Source organism: Chenopodium quinoa, unplaced genomic scaffold (assembly GCF_001683475.1).
Source record: "Chenopodium quinoa cultivar QQ74 unplaced genomic scaffold, ASM168347v1, whole genome shotgun sequence".
Lineage (NCBI taxonomy): Eukaryota > Viridiplantae > Streptophyta > Magnoliopsida > Caryophyllales > Amaranthaceae > Chenopodium > Chenopodium quinoa.
In genome coordinates this window covers 8540479-8552991 of record NW_018743920.1, presented here as the reverse complement: position 1 = coordinate 8552991, position 12513 = coordinate 8540479, and the positions used below count along the sequence as shown (strand labels likewise).

General features: G+C 36.3%; 1 long non-coding RNA gene across 1 annotated transcript; it reads right to left on the bottom strand.

Moving 5' to 3' along the window:
* Positions 1 to 9769: 9769 nt before the first annotated feature.
* LOC110687641 lies at positions 9770 to 12206 on the bottom strand. Its single transcript, XR_002504461.1, has 3 exons — positions 11512 to 12206; positions 10770 to 10874; positions 9770 to 10674 (listed from the first exon to the last, which is right to left on the bottom strand). It is a non-coding gene; the product is annotated as an uncharacterized LOC110687641 (long non-coding RNA).
* Positions 12207 to 12513: the final 307 nt, after the last annotated feature.

The following is a 12513-nucleotide window of genomic DNA, read 5'->3' as shown; positions in this document are numbered from 1 at the left end:
GAGCCTAAGCTTCTCGAAAGAGTAACATCTAGAGGAGTTAAGAATGAGTACTCAAGAATTAAGTGCAATCGGTTATGACAACAAGTCACCCAAGTTTAATGGAAATAATTATGCTTGGTGGAAGAACAGGATCCAGAATGTTATCATGGGTATTGATTATGAATGCTGGCTCGTAGTTAAAAATGGTCCTAATATCATTCTCAAGACAGATGTTGAGGGGAACCAGGTTCCCAAGAAAGATAGCGAATTGGTCACTGCTGATTACAAGTTGCTGGAGAAGAATGCTAAGGCAATGTCAATACTACAACAAGCAATAGGTGAGACCGAAACAAATCGTATATCTGGCTGCAGTAGTGCTAAGGAGATATGGGACACCCTTGAACTTGCGTTTGAGGGAACCAGTGAGGTAAAACGGTCTAAAATTGATTTAATCATGTCTAAATATGAATTGTTTGCCATGAATAAAAATGAAAAAATCAATGATTGCTTTCGTAGGTTTATGACTATTGTAAATGATCTTAGATCTCTTGGTAAAAATTTATCTGACGAGGATCTTGTGAGAAAATTATTGCGTAGTTTAACAGATGCATGGACAGCCAAGGTAACAGCAGTATATGAAGCAAAGGATCTGTCTACCTTGTCTCTGGAACAGCTGATTGGTTCCCTTATGACTCATGAGATGCTGATTGACTCTAAGTCTGAGAAGGAACCAGCAAAAGGCATGGCGCTTAAGGGAACAGTAGAAGATGATGAAGATGAAATTAGCATGATTGCAAAAAGATTTGAGAGATCTCTTCGAGATCAAAGAAAGAATTTCAAAGGTAAGCATTTTAAAAACTATAAAAAATCTAACTCTAATTCTTCTTCTACAGGATGTTTCAAGTGTGGAGAAAAAGGACATCTTATTCGAGATTGTCCTAAGTGGAATGACAAACAGTCTAAATCCGGAGATAAACAAGCATACAAGAATGCCATGATAGCTTCCATGTGGGGAGACTCTGACTCAGGGTCAGATGAGGAAGAAGGATCACCCAACTCAGATGTTTGCCTAACTGCCTTTACAAACATCAAGGAAAACAGCACTGGTCCAGGAACCAGAGGGGGAACCAGTACATTCAACAAATGCTTTATGGCAAAGAAGGATGTACTACATGAACGCAAGGTAAGCTTAGAGCAAATTAGAGAAGATATGCATGAATATGATAGAGAAAATATGCTTGCTTGTATTGATTCCTTACTAGATGAATGCTATAAACTAAGTGAAACATACATAACTTGCAAAAGAGAATTAAAAGAAAAACGTGGTGAATGTAATATTGCTATTGCTAGTTGTGATCATCTAGAAGGAGTCTGTTATGAACTAAAAAATCAAGTAGCAGAACTAGAGGTTGAATTGGACAAGTGTAAAGTGGAACTAGAAAAGGAAAGATCGTTTGAACCAATTGATGGTGAAGAGGATCTGACCTCCTGGTTCCCTAGAGACTTATCAACCACTAGTGATACTCTTGATTTTTCAGTAGCTATAAGTAAAGCAAATTCGTGTACTAGAACTTCCTTGTTGAAGGCCTTTGAAACATTGGCTTACAACCTGGAAAACTCTCACAAGGAAATTGCTTCACTTAAAGCTGCACAGTTCACTGTTTCCCCTACAGGTACCAGTGTAGATGTCAGTAATACGATTGATAAGTATGAAAGTAATATTTGTGATTTGCATGCGGAAATCAATCAACTGAAAAAGGACAAGCAACCAGTGGTTGTTGACATGTCTATTGACTCTATGGTTTCAAAGCTTAATCTACAATTCGAAGCTTTAAAAAGTAACTTTGATTTTCTTAAAGAGAAAAACGAATTGTTAACTAAAACACTTGAAACCAGAGAAAAAGAACTTAATGATAGTCATAGACATGTGGACAAATTATTGAATGCTCAAGAATCCTTAAATTACCTGACTTCATCAAGAGGAAACAGAGGAAAAGTGGGTCTTGGTTATATTAGACAGAGAACCAGGACTAACTGGTCTCCCAGAGAAACCACCTGGATCAAAGAATATCAACGAGGCAAGTATGTCATGACTAAAGAGATGCATGTGTGTTTTCATTGTGGTAAAAATGGACATAAAATGCATGAATGTCCAGCTAAGAAAATTAGTGCTAATAAGAACAGCAAGGGTGTAAAATATGTATGGAGAAGAAAGGATCAACAAGATGTTAATGTTGTTGAAAAGGGACCCAAGTATGTTTGGGTTCCTAAAACTAATGTTTGATTTGCTCTTGCAGGCTAGAGTGAAGGGAGACACCTATTGGTATTTGGACAGTGGTTGCTCAAGACACATGTCCGGGGATAAAGATCAATTCCTTTCACTAGTGGCCTTTGATGGAGGAAGTGTCACCTTTGGGGATAACAGCAAGGGAACCATCACTGGTTTAGGTAAGGTTGGTAAGACACTTTCTAACGCAATAGATGATGTTTATTATGTTGAAGGCTTGCAACATAATCTCTTGAGTATTTCTCAATTATGTGACAAAGGTAATATAGTTGAGTTTCAAGCCAACCTATGTCACATAGTTAACTCACAAACAGGAGAACTTGTATGTGAGGGAACCAGGAAGCATGATGTTTACATCACCTTCTTAGATAAAATCCCTCAAGACAAGTCCATCTGTTTGAAAGCTGTTTCTGACAATAATCAATGGATTTGGCATAAGAGGTTTGGACATGCTAGCCTAACACTTCTAAACAAACTTAAAACACGTGACTTAGTTGTAGGCCTTCCTAACATTAAGTATGAAGCTGATAAAGTTTGTTCTGAATGTGTAAGGGGGAAACAGGTCAAAATCTCTTTTAAGCCTAAAACTGTTTTGAGTACCAGCAGACCCTTCGAACTTGTACACATTGATTTGTGTGGTCCCATGAGAGTACAAAGTCGAAGAGGTCATAGATATGTCTGTGTTATGGTTGATGATTATTCTAGGTACACTTGGGTAATGATGTTACACACAAAGGATGAAACGTTTGAAGAATGGGTAACATTGGTGAAACAAGTGGAGAACCAGCTCACCCACAAGCTGGTCTCGGTAAGATCAGACCATGGTACTGAATTTGATAATGCTAACTTTATTGATTATTGTAGGGAACATGGAGTTAATCACAACTTCTCAGCCCCTAGAACACCTCAACAAAATGGTGTTGTAGAAAGGAAGAATAGAACTCTTGAGGAGATGGCAAGGACGATGCTCATTGAGAGTGGTCTCCCAAAGAGTTTTTGGGGAGAAGCTGTTGACACTGCTTGCTATATATTGAATAGAGGTCTCATTAGACCAAAGTTAAATAAGACTCCCTATGAACTTCTTAAAGGTCGAAAGCCCAACATTACATATTTTCGCATTTTTGGATGTAAATGTTATGTGCATAATAATGGGAAGGACCAGCTTGATAAATTTGATCCTAGAAGTGATGAGGGAATCTTCCTTGGATACTCTTCTCACAGCAAAGCATATAGAGTCTTTAATAAAAGGACTCTTCGTGTTGAGGAGAGTGTCCATGTCATTTTTGATGAATTTAACATGTCTTCTGAGATTGCGCAGGTACAACCTGATGAAGTGATTGGATTGATGGATTTCACGGGGAACCAGTATACTGGTCCCACGGATGAAGTGCAAGCAGATCTAGGCCTACCAAATACTCCACCAGATGATAATGATGAAGTGCCTAGAGAAGAAAATGAAGATAATGAGGACTCTGAAGGGGAACCAAGTCCTGATGGTTCCTCAAATAATAGACAGGTAATGAGTTCAGGGGGAACAGAAGAAGGTACCACCCCTGAACCTGAGGTAAGTAATGATAGAGGAAACAGCATGAATGTGAATCCTCCTGGCTCCTCAGAAGAAGGAGAGATCCATGAACATGCTGGTTCCCAACTTAATGAGAAAGCACAAAACAGTCTTAATTTTAAAAGTTATAGATATCAATCTTCTCATCCCACTGATCAAATAATTAGTGATATAAATAAGGGGATTCAAACGAGAACAAATGTTTTTCAAAACTTTTGTGCTTTCTATTCTTTCTTGTCTAATGTAGAGCCTACTGACTATAAAATGGCATTGACTGATCCTGATTGGGTACTAGCTATGCAAGATGAGTTAAATCAGTTTCAGAGGAACCAGGTTTGGCACCTGGTTCCCCGTCCCAAGGAAAGATCAGTCATTGGCACTAGATGGGTCTTTAGAAACAAGTTAGATGACCTTGGTACTATAGTCAGAAACAAAGCAAGGCTAGTGGTGCAAGGGTACAATCAACAAGAAGGAATTGACTATGATGAGACGTTTGCACCAGTAGCTAGGCTAGAGGCTATTAGGATTTTAATTGCTTATGCTGCTCACATGAATTTTAAGCTGTTTCAGATGGATGTAAAGACTGCCTTCCTCAATGGATATTTAAAGGAAGAAGTATATGTGGAGCAGCCACCTGGTTTTGAAGATGCACCTTTCCCCCAACATGTGTACAAGTTGGACAAAGCATTATATGGGTTGAAACAAGCTCCGAGGGCTTGGTATGAAAGATTGTCCAATTTCTTGATGGCAAATGATTACAAGAGGGGAACAATAGACAAGACCTTGTTCATAAGAACCAGGGGGAAACACTTGATTGTAGTACAAATTTATGTTGATGATATTTTATTTGGTGCTACTAATCAGGTTTTATGTGATGAATTTGCTAATCTTATGCAGAGTGAATTTGAAATGAGCATGATGGGAGAACTAGGATTCTTCCTAGGGCTGCAGATTAAGCAAATGGATGATGGAATAATGATCCATCAACAAAAGTACTTAAAAGAGTTGCTGAAAAAATTCGGCATGGAGAACAGCAAAGCTTATGATACACCTGTTCCCCCATCTACAAAATTAGATGCTGATCTTAAGGGAAAAGATGTTGAAGCTTCTCTTTATAGAGGAATGATAGGTTCTCTACTTTACCTAACAGCTAGTAGACCTGACATTGTGTTTTCTGTTGGTTTGTGTGCTAGGTTTCAAAGCAATCCAAAGGAATCTCACTTGAAGGCTGTTAGAAGGATACTTAGGTATCTTGTAGGAACAGCAAATCTGGGATTGTGGTACCCCAAAGGCAGTACCATTGATCTTATTGGATACACAGATGCAGATTATGCTGGTTTCTTAGTTGATAGAAAGAGCACATCAGGTATGGCACACTTTCTTGGCTCTTGTCTAATTTCATGGGGTTCTAAAAAGCAAAATTCAGTGGCCCTATCCACGGCAGAGTCTGAATATATAGCTGCAGCTTCATGCTGTTCCCAGCTACTGTGGATAAGGAACCAGCTGAAAGATTTTGGTGTTATTTATAAAAGTGTTCCTATTTTTTGTGATAACACTAGTGCAATCAATATTTCAAAGAATCCTGTGCAACACTCCAAGACAAAACACATTGAAATAAGACACCATTTTTTAAGAGACAATGTGGAAAAAGGATTGGTGGAGATGTTGTTTTGTAAAAGTGAAGATCAAATTGCTGATATCTTCACAAAGCCTTTGTGTAGAGAGTCTTTTTGTAGGTTAAGAGTCCTTTTAGGTCTAGTTAGATTTTAGGTATTGGCTTCAATTACTTCCTTCAATGATTGGTTAGAATGGTATTCTCTTGTATAGTGTGTGTACATACTTATGTTGATATCTTTCAAGTGTTGTGTAGATGGTTCAAAATCTCAAAAGGATTGAGAATCATTGTTGTAAGAAACAGGTGAAATCAGGCTGAATTGCCAGAAACAGCGTGACATGGTTCTATACAGGTACCAGCAAAGGGAAACAGCAGACCAGCTCTGATATGTCATCCGATAATATCTTTTATTTTCGGAAGATTACTATAAGATATTTCCTTTTGGAAGGAATTTATCTTATTTCAGTTATTTAATCCCATATAAAAGGCAAACATATCATATGCCTTATTTATAGTTGGTTGAGATAATTATGGTAAAAGATAATTACCAAATTTTTAATTTCAATTTAAAAATATCCTTTACAGTTGCTTTTTATTGGCTCAACTAACTCTTTTCTTTCCTTCTTCTCTCTTTGTGCTTCATTGTTAAAAATATACACTAACCCTTTGTGCAGATCATCAATCATCATCACTCGAAATTCTCTTTCTCTCTCTCGTATGCTTTAAATTCATCATTGTTCATTCGGTTACTGTTCACTCAAGGAACCAGCTCAGTCTCAGGGGGAACATCAGAAGGAAGCATAAATGTCCTTAAGCCCGAAGTTGGAGGAAATTCAGAAAAGTCAGAGTGAAAAGGATGAAATAGAGGTTGTTGGTTATTATGAGGAGACACCCACTGCTAAGACCATGGTACGAAGTAGAATAACTCAATTAAAGAAGTTCACTGAGAAGGTGCAGGAGGAACAGTCCATTGACGCTGTTCCAGGAACCAAGAGAAAAAGGGTACCAGCAAGAACCTCTTTGCTTGATTGATGTGATGCTAGTTTTGCACTCGTTATGCAACAAGGAGAACAGTTTTGCACTCGTTATGCAACAAGGAGAACATTCTGAATCAGTACATATCTCTCATGCTTTCTTTAAAAAAAAAAAAAAATAAAAAAAATAAAAAAAATAAAAAAAATAAAAAAATAAAAAAAAAAATAAAAAAATAAAAAAAAAAAAAAAAAATAAAAAAAAATAGAGGAACCAGCAGGTCAGGAAGTGGTTTTGAAACAGATTGGGGAATCACAAGAATATGCTTAGTAATATAATGATTTTGGTTTAAGCAGAGCATGGTGACAAGGATGAAGAGGAATCAGATGATAATACAGAAGATGTTGCAAAGTTCGAGGAGGAGGAAGGGAACGAGAATGATGATGAGGAGTGATGCTGTTTCTGTTCTTGTTTTCCTCATCCTCATGTTTATTCTTAAATAACTGATTTTGTTGGTCTGTCTACTTCTCTCCATTCCATGAACTTTCTTTTTGGATGGATTTGGGCTTCCTTGGTTGAACTTTGTTGGCTTGTATGAACTACTAACTCTGCTATGGTATGAACTGTTTGACTAATCTCTTTTTGCAGCATAATGCTTGAATGGTGGTTGATGCCATTGTATGGATAAGCACATTAACTTGTGCACATTGCTTTTACTTGTGGATACTTTTTAATGATGCCAAAAGGGGGAAGTAGTCTGAAGTTGAAGCCTAAGGTTTAGCTAGTTTAGATTGAGTCAGTTTGAGTCTTTTTATTTCGTATTTTCTATTTTCTGTTTAGGGAACCAGTTGGCCTAACTGACTTGTTCCAAAGAGTTTTGAGTCCTTGAAGTTTTTGACGGTTTTTCTTTTTGAGCATGTCCACAGGTTCAAGAACTTCAAGAGTTTGTCATCATCAAAAAGGGGGAATTTGTTGAGTCCCTTAGGTTTTGATTGATAGTTTTGAATGATGACAAACAGCTAAGGGAAACAGGTCCTTGAAAGTGTTCGATACAGTTGGGGGAACCAGCTAACATAGAACACTGTTTCCCCAGACAAGTTATTACTTACATGAGTTTTCTTATTGAACTAACTTGTCTTTATACAGGGAACAGTTATATGATAAAAGTGTTATGTACTGGTAGGGAACCAGTATGTACTGTTTCCATGGTTGCTACGTGGTAAAGCAGTCACATACTCTTTATTGTGCATTAACCATGTTACATGTGCAGTAGTTGAGTTGATTCCAAGACTTGGAGCATAGAAGCCTTTCGAAGATATTTCGAAGAAAGATTGTTTGCTCATAATAGAAGTATTCAAGGAAGATTCAAGTCTTGAAGATTACATGAAGAAAAGACGATTTATGCTTTAATATGTTATCTAGGTTTTCATGTAATATGCTCCGTAGTATGCTTGCATGTTTGGGTTATATAAGTGCTTAAAAGTATATTGAAGTATGATATGAAATCTGGTACAAAGTTGGAACAGGTTTCATAACATGTTTCAATTCAGGGAACCAGGTCGGGGAACCAGGTTCACTGTATTCGAGCTGCCGTTTTGGAAAAAGATTTTACAAAAAGATTTTTTTTTCGAAAAGATTATTTTGAAAATATTTTGTGCAGCAGGAAATAAGATGAAATATTCTTGGTTACCTAAAAACTAGGAGTATTTATCTTAATTGATTCTATCTTTGTGATTAAATCAAATAAGATAAAAACTTTCCTAAAATTACATTATATCTTATTCTCTAAGATTGTGTGATTTAAGGAAACTAGGTTTTAGGAATCTAAGCTTATATAAACTCATCTTATTTCACATATTTCGTGTGCCTCTCCAGAAATTAAAAGAGCAATTATTTGAGAGCATATACTTAAGCACTAATCCCATTCATCAAGTCATATACAAGAGCATTCTAGTACTTAAACGTTTTCTCTTAATTAGCTTCGTAGAAGTGAGATCAAAGGGGAGTTCTTGATTCTTGTATTGAGTCTTTAACAAAGGGGTTAAAGGCTGGGTGAGTGTTTGTGAGTTCAAACATATTGGGCTTACGAGTGTAAGTTGAGAGCACACTCGGAGTAGAGTGTGGGGTTTGCTGGTTCCCGGAGTAGGGAACAGCAGAGTGTTCTTTGTCTTTGTTTTTCGGAGTAGATTAATAAAGAACTTAGGATAGGAGGACGTAGGCCTGAGTTGGCTGAACCTCGTTAAATTTGTTGTGTTCTTTATTGCTTTGTTTTATTTCGTTAAATTTGTTGTCTTCTTTATTGCTTATTTATATTCCGCTGCGTACGGGAACCAGCACAACTGGTTCCTCACACATAATCCGAAAAGAAGCAAAATTAGCCAACGATTACTTAACACTCAATTCACCCCCCCCCTCTTGAGTGCCCATTGAACCTTCAATTTTATTTTGGCAAAAAATAGATATAAGTAATTAGCTAATAGTGTAGTGAACGACTTTTGGTTATGGTCCACCCCATGCATCTTTCACTAATTTAACCTATGAATAACCACACCACCAAATGGTGGTCCTGCGGTAAGACAGGTAACTAAATCTTTATAGCTTTACTTACATTAGGTCATTAATTGAATTATACTTCTTCCATTATAGTTACAATGTGTAAATCACTTTAATAAAGATATATCATTCGAATAACATAAAACTTCTACCAATAAACTCTAGTTGCATGTGATAAGGATCTTGATCATGATTATCCTAAGAAAGAATTACAACTAAAATTAGGTTCTTTAATGACATATTATGATTAGGGTTCTCAACACATAAACACTTTATCAACACTATTGCCTAGAAGTAGCATCTTATTGATTTGCGTCACCATTTATATAGTGCTTCCTCCAATCCGTTTCATAATAAATGCAACAAATTAACTAACACTAATACACTATGCATGGTTTAAGTCTCATATCACACGCATTGTATAAAATAATAGTACTCCCGATAATCCTAGCTTGTGTTTATAAAAAAAAAAAAAAAAAAGAAAAGAAAGAAATGGTAAGCAGTGAGACATACAGTCAATTGAGATCATTAATTTTGTATTTTCTAAAACATTACTAACAAAATTTCCAAAAAGTTAAGATTAGACAGATCTCAATGAGTTAGCTCCCAAGTCTCACATTATGGTCCAGTAACACTGCAATTGATTGAAAGTTTTGCAACCACTGACCAGCATCTGCATGGCATATGGCGTTGCCTTAAAATTCAACATGCAAAAAGATTGATCCAACTTACAGGTTAGTTGTTTGCTTCATTAAAGTCAACTTTTTACAAAAGTGGTAAATCAATCGAAATTATAATTATTATGTTTCGGAAAAATTGACCACACAAATAGTAATGTAAATGTACATATTAACCAGATATAGCAATAAGATTTTTTTATTTTTTTTATCTTTTGGGTTATAAGCAAACGTGTATATTCTTGGATGGACAAATATGCAACTTTAACTTACAGTTTGCATAGAAGTTATTTAAAATATGGAAAAATCAACCAACCAAAGTATGAGAAACATGGCCAAGAATCTAACGACAATGTAGCAAGTCATGAAACCAATTCCATTCAGTCACACAATCACACTAATAACACATAGTTACAGCACCCAAAATATTCAGCAATGGAATGACCTAAGAATTCCTAATCAATACGGACAACGGTATCAGAAGAAAACAACTTAATGTATAAGACCTACTACAGAAATAAATCAGCTTCAAAACCAATTAGCTTTCTATTAAACACTAATGAATTAAAAAACATACTCTGTATCAGTCAATACCACACACAATTCAGTACAAAAGTTAATTTGCACAAGACCTATTATCGGGGATATAAAAGGAGCCTTTGGAGCTTGATTACCTCCAAAGTGACAAATCCAGTTCTCCAATCGACAAATACTGAGATCTAAAGCCTCTCCTTCAAGAGCTTGCCTCTGCTTCAAGATCATCTATGTCAAGCTTCTCCTTTTTATGAAAATTCTTTTTCGGGTTTCCTGAACTTCAGCATTTCCTCAGAAGTATAGCAATCTGACATTCATGAGAGGACCCTGAAGCCTTCTGCGGAGCTGATGAGTGAAAAAAGAGAGGTAATTTACATACACGAGAAAGGTTCAGACTTTACATGGAACCGGTTCTTAGAGACAATAAAGTTTGGCTGGATAATTCTTCTCTGCTTCACCAGTTAATCGCCCAGTAGGTATTTAAGACAATCCCCTGGAAGATGATGACCCCAAAGGAAGCAAAGTTAACAAGCTACAACACCATGACACAATAGACCAAACTGAACACGGCTATTTCATATAACTTACTTATCAATGGCACAATTTCAATGATTGAAATAAGATTCACAGCATTAGATTCTCAGCAGGATCATCATATTGTAGAGGCCTCTTATCTACCCCAAGCTCGTCATTCTAGAGAATCAAATCAGTAAGTCATCAAACACACACAGGGAAATTTCATCCATCAAAACAAGGCTTAATAACATGTCCTATAAGTTAAAATAGCACTGCACATTGTCGTCTGCTGGAATCCAACTGATTTTTTTTTTTTTTTTTTTAATCAACACTAGTAAATAGACACAACTCTCTAAGTTAAAACTCAGACCTAAAAAATGCTCGTTGTTGCGATATGCTGACATATTCAGCCTTCTGCCAAAGAGGAGAGAAAGTGCCTATGCTTGGAAAAGAAGAGGATTTTCACTCTCTTGCCAATGCCAACACCGCATTTCAAGTCCCAACCCCATGGATATTCACTTGGACCTAATAATAATGGACTGTAAGTTGTGGGATGAGCTTTACCCACACTATTAATCACAGTAAGATGTTTTAGTTGTTTAGATCAACATACAGAAAGCTGAAATTTTCAATTTTGAAACTAGGAATGCAGCTTAAAACTTCTAGTATACCAAGGTGCCATGACAGCTGAAGTTCTTATGAAACTAGGAATGAAGCTCTGTGTGATTATGAGGCTATGAAATTTAAAAAAAAATAAAATAAAAAATCTTTTACATGAACCAATGGTGCCAATGGTGGCTTTTCCAAAACTCACCTGTCGACAAATGTTCCAGAACTTTTCTTCGCTACTCTGTAAGCTTCACTCCTCCGCTTGCACTCCCCAATTTCCACATTTTCAATCATATCAGCATCTGATACCAACAATGATTAAATAAATTCTCTTTTTTTTCTCCCTTATTCTTTTTCATGTTCATCTCAATCATCATCTTTCCTTCTATGCTTATCCCTGTCATTATCCTTCTCCCTACCTTTATCCACCCACAAAACCCTCTCTTATTCTTTGTTTCTTTCACACCTTGATCCAAACCGGTCAGCATCCATGAAAACAACCAATATTCAACCTAAATTAAGAATAAAATAAGACTTAGCCATAACCACAAATGCTTCTTTCTTTTCCAGAAAAAAGGCTAACAGAAAAAAAATGTAAACAGAACAAGACATGCAATAATTTCTAGATCTTGGCTGAATGAACATCAATCCAGCATTGATGTATTACTAAATCAATCAAGCACCGCATGCACCGATTTAGATAGGCAACTACATGCTCTGATGCATGTTGAGATTTAGAAACAAAGACAGCTCCTAAGCATGTTCAAATAGTGTTAACGGCTTCAACCAAAATACAAAAAATTACCCCTCGCCATTTCACTGTAGTTTGTAGCTAAAAGATAATTAGGAATAAGGAACAGAGCTTTTGCTTCCGATTCAACAAATTAGTGAAAATGTGAATTAAAATTAAATCTGAAGTTACTAGACACTTTTTCAATTATGGTCCAAATCTATTATAAGTACAAGTTTAGCATTCATACTGTAATAATATATGGAGGACTAATTCAGGTTCAGTTAACCAGAAGACCTCTCATCAACCATATCGATAATAGCACCATTTGATCCCAAGTTCCCAACACAGACACACACAAAAGGTCAGAAAAATCATACAAACTAACCAAAATATGGTACAGCCTACAGGAATACATATTTGGGTCTTTCGATATTAGCACTTGCTAAACTGGTCAGCATTATAGTCACAAGAACA